This window comes from Echinops telfairi, unplaced genomic scaffold (assembly GCF_000313985.2).
Source record: "Echinops telfairi isolate 266 unplaced genomic scaffold, ASM31398v2 ScPeMD7_23;HRSCAF=83, whole genome shotgun sequence".
Classification (NCBI taxonomy): domain Eukaryota; kingdom Metazoa; phylum Chordata; class Mammalia; order Afrosoricida; family Tenrecidae; genus Echinops; species Echinops telfairi.
The window spans coordinates 27,037,926-27,043,012 of NW_022103920.1; positions in this window are offsets into that span (position 1 = coordinate 27,037,926).

Sequence of the window (5,087 nt, forward strand, 5' to 3'; positions counted from 1 at the left end):
GATGAGTTGTATGAGCCCCTAATAAAATGATTAAAAAAGACACAAACAAACAAACAAATGAAACATCATTAAAGCATTGTGATTAATCATAGAAAAAAAGAAAATGTTTGGAGACTCATTGTGGTCGCAATTGTATGATTATGCATGATCTAATGTTATAATAGCTGTTTAAAAAAAGGAGTAAAAGGGAAAGGATTGGAACGTACACATGCAGAATGAGCAGAGAATGTGATTTCATGAGTATAAACTATTTCCTCTAAAAGGTCAATTAAAATGCTTTTTGGCAGAGACTTCAGCAATATTTTTAGACAAAATCTTTACAGGTCAAATAACATATCCAAAATACCAGCAACGTATCTTTCATTATTAGATATGATGAATAAAAATATTCATTTCATTTTAGAATGGGTTCAATATTTGCCAGCCTCCAAGATTTCACAAGAACAAAGACCCTCCGATGGAATTTCACAATGACTTGAACAGTGATACACAGTGGAAACGGAATCACTGTTTATAATGATGGTAAACCAGTAATCACTCTTATGTAACACCTTTCCATTTTGTGAAGCACCTGTGTTTTCAGTTACTGTTACCAGGAAGCTGAACAGCTTGCAACAACTTACCATGGTTTTTTAAATTGAGAGAGAAGGTTAGAGAGGTATATGTTTCTTTGAGTTATCATGGTTAATCATTTCAAAGACAAGTTTATTTGGGAGTACCTCAAGCCATCTAACAGACATTTACTCCTGAGCATAAAACACTTCAATCAAAAGCATAATGCATTTTTCTTCTTTCTCATCAGAGCTTTTACTTTTCTGGAGCAGATACTTGAGCTAGTTCTTAGGAGGGAAGTAGCTGATACTTCTGTGTGTTTGGAGGAAATACACACCAGGACTTCCCCTAAATAAAATTATAAATTTTGAACCCTTTAACTTTCCTAACAAATAATAAAGTGTTCTCCATCAGAAGCATCAACTTTACAACAAGCATCATTCCCAAATTTGTGTTCAAACTCAAAAACAAAACTAATTCTGATTATTTCATATTGAGTGTTTCAGTTAAAGATGTTTAGATAAAGGATCACTGTTCTAACTAGAATTATGGGAAGTTCATAAGTGGAAAGATATAGAAATATAGAACACGTAAATAATATTAATTTATGGGTATGTTAATATAATAAGAACATGCATTAATATATCTATGGTATACTTGAAATGTACAGGAAATAATATAAAATATCCATTGACCCATCCCCAAAATTTGTTATATCTTAATTTTGTATATATTTACTTCAAATAATTTTAAAATTTTGAATAATACCCTATGATTACCTTCCAGTCAATCTCTTTTTGTCCTCATATTTAAAATATTGGGATTTTTATGTATGTATCCATACTTCACCATCTATGTGTGTATATTTGTTTATGTGATATTTGTTCCATGTGATATTTAACATGGTGCCATGTAATATTTAGGCTCAATATTTTATATAAGTGACATTCATTGAAATCAAAATTATCTATTTGCAACTTTTTCTACCAATATTAATTTTATAAGTATTTTTGTTTATTATAACTGTAGTTTTTGCAGGTAAATATATTGCATATTGCATAACCATACATCAATTAATATTAAGTGTTTTTCTGTGGCTGGATATTAAAGTCAGTCCAATTTTGGATAATTAAAAGTTTTTGCAATCATTTCTCAGTAAAAATTTTTATTTACATGGAAAAAGATTTCTCAAGGCAGTGAAACTTTTGGTCAAAGGGTATTCATATTTTTAACATAATTATTTTACAAAATTTTTCTCCTAACTGGTGCTACTAATATAGACCCCCACAAACACACTGTAAAGCTCTGATTGTTCCAAATTCTCACCAAAACATATTACTGTCATGCTTTTTATGTTTTGAAAAGTGGCTATAAAATACAATCTTATCTTTAATTTACATTATCCTGATTTTTAAAGAACTTGAGCACCATACCATAAGTTTATGGATGGATCATTTGATCTTCCTGTGTAATGACTAATTAATATTTTTACATAATTGGTTATTGATTTCTAAAATTAAGTATGTTCTGAATACTGATTGCAGTTGGTTTTATTACATTAACAAAAGCTTATCTAGGTTGCCATTTGTCCTTGTGTTTTTTTTAAATAAATTTCAGTGCATAGCTTTTAATTATACTATTATTAATTAGAATTTTTAATTATACTATTATTAATTAATTTTTAATGTGTGCTTTTTGTCAGTCCCTTAAGATATACTTAACTCATCTACAATTTATGAATATGTTCTGTTATATTGTCTTCTAATGGCTTATAATTAAACTCCAGTCTTTATTCCTCCTGAAACTGATATTGGTGTATGCTGTAGAATGTCCCATTTCACCAGACATTTGATCTTTATCAGGATTTGGATTAAAAATATTTGACAAAGATGACTTAGTTTTCCTCCAAAACCCTGTGGTCTTTTGTCAGTGGGTTTATATAATAGGTCTTTCTTTTTAAATATTTTGAGTCGCATTAGATTGCCTGCTTCATAGACTCAAGAGACAAGTTCCTTGAATTTCAACCTGAACCAGTTTAAGAGCCAATCTAATCCAGGTTTAGAATAAAAGTGGCCAGCTTTAATGATAACACAGAAAATGAGTAGTAGAAACTCAAATGCCTATAAAATAATGAATCTGGGCACCTTAAAGAACTGAGAGGTGCATGTTCCAAATAAAAGCATTTAAATAAATCTCAAAGAAATATCATCTTTTTTATTTGTTAACTCTTTACTATAAATTAGGTGGAGGTTGACAGGACAGATGATCAAGTCCCACATTCCACAATGCAAACACGTTGTTTCATCTCATCCACTGCAATGCCCTCAGTGTAATGTGATGCACCACCCTGTCTCCCATGTTGCCCATTCCCTTTCCTCCTTCTTCCCTGGCACTTCTAAACTTTAGACAGGGGTAGCTGTTGCTCCTTTACTATCCAGTGATGGCTTGTTGTAAATTGTGCGCATTCCTGCTCTCGTTTCCTTCATAGAGCTGTTGTATGAGGAAACTTGAGCCACAGGAGGGAGGTCAGTTGCTGACCTGGAGGTGACCGAGGACTATCTTGGGGGTTCCAGCAGTCTCTCTCTGAGCAGGAAAATTGGTCTCTTTCATGATTTTGTTTTGTTCTACATTTTGAAGACATGCAATCATCTTTGTAATTCTTTATTTCAGTCATAGAGCAATATATTTGGCCAAGGCTAAGTAACCTTAAATTAGGAATTCATTATGAAAAGAAAATGGGAAAGAGGAGCCTTATTTAGATGCCTATTTTTGTCTGTGCCAGGGGGCTAGGAATAATAACACGAGGCAGAATGTCTGATCTTGATCTTTCATATCATATGAGGGTACCTCTAAAATTATTGTTACTAGTTCATTCATGTACAGCTTTATTCCAAACAAATCTACCTGCCTGAGAAGAAATACTGTCACCATGAGCCCTAAAAGTGAAAATGGTGAGACTTCATCCCATGTGCTTTCAGCACGTTATCAAGACCAGTCCCTGGAAAAGGACATCACATTTAGTAAAGAGACAGTGAAAATCAGAAAGATCTCAAGGGGATGGACGGGTTGGCACAGTGGCTGCAACAATGGACTCAAACATAACAGTTGTGTGGATGTGCAGGACTGGGCAGTGTTTCGTCCTTTTGAGCTTAGGGTCCCTCTGAGTTGGACCTGACTAGATGATACCTATTAACAACCACAGAAGGGTCCATGGATGGTTGCAGAAAAGTTCTCCCAGTGATAAATACACTTCTGTTGTTAGGGTGCCAAGCGAAACAGTAAGGAATCTGTGGGCATCTTCTGGACAATTTAAATTGAAGGCAGAGAGGTCAGCTCAGAAGATATGGAAACTGTTTTTCAGAATAAGCCCAAAGCTTAAAAGCTAGTTTCAAATGACACGAGACTATCACTGGGCTCTTGTTGGGAAGTTGCTTGAAGAAAATTGAAAGCTGCGTAGGTGAGAAGACAGGGAGGTTTTTTTTAAGCCCCATCACAATATACCTGCTATTTCTGTGAGGGTTGCAAGGCTGTCCTACAAGAATATCATATGGAAATATGTCCCTCTCTATCCTACAGCCCTGTTACCCCTTTAATTGTCTGTTTGTTCCCATACTGAAAGAACATTTAAAAGAAGCAGGATGTGAGTTTTTGGAGAGTGGCCAAACTGCTGTTTTGACATTGTGCAAATCAAAGTGTGGAAAACTCTTCAGAGAAATGTTGTTATTGTGCTTGGGTACCATCGAGCAACCCCATGAACGCTGCCGGGTCCTCTGCCGTGCTCACAATGGTTCTGTTTAAGCACCTTGGTGCAGCCAATTCATCTTGTCCAGGAGGGTTAGAGAGATGGAAAGACTGCCATCAGAAGTGGATAGGCCTAGATGGATGGTGTATTAAAAAACAAAAGCCTCACGTTTTGTTCTTTTTGCTTCATAAATATCTATGTGAATTTTCAGTGCTATTTTGGAATTTACCCCCCTACACATTCTCTCCTTCACACCAAAACTATTTCATTACTGAGCCTTTTGAAATATGTAACATTGGTATTTACATAATTTCATGTCAACTTGTTAAATAGGCTATAGGGGTGTAATCAAGAGAGTCAATCAGGTCATAGCTAATCATGGCTTTGTGTGGGCATGGCCTTTTCCTGAAGATTCTGGGAACTCCTGTCTTCCTCTCTGGAGGCGGGACACACACTCTCTGTTTCTGTTTCCTCTTCCTGCTGACAAACCACATGGAACTATGCTGATGGAGCCAGAGCCCTGGAGCTGGAGGAGCCACATGGAGACCCCTGCCAGTGCTAAGATGCTTCCATGGCCACTGGATCCACAAGACTATCCACCCACTGGCCTTGATCTTCCTGCATTCAGCATCATTGCATGTATTGCATGAATCTGAAGAAGAATTTATAGATTGGTATCAAAAATATGGGTTAATATTGGACTTATGGACTTGATCTGGAATGTGTTGGGATGTTTTCTTAATGTGCAATTACTCTTTATATAAAGCTCTTTCCTATACACATGAGTGTCTAT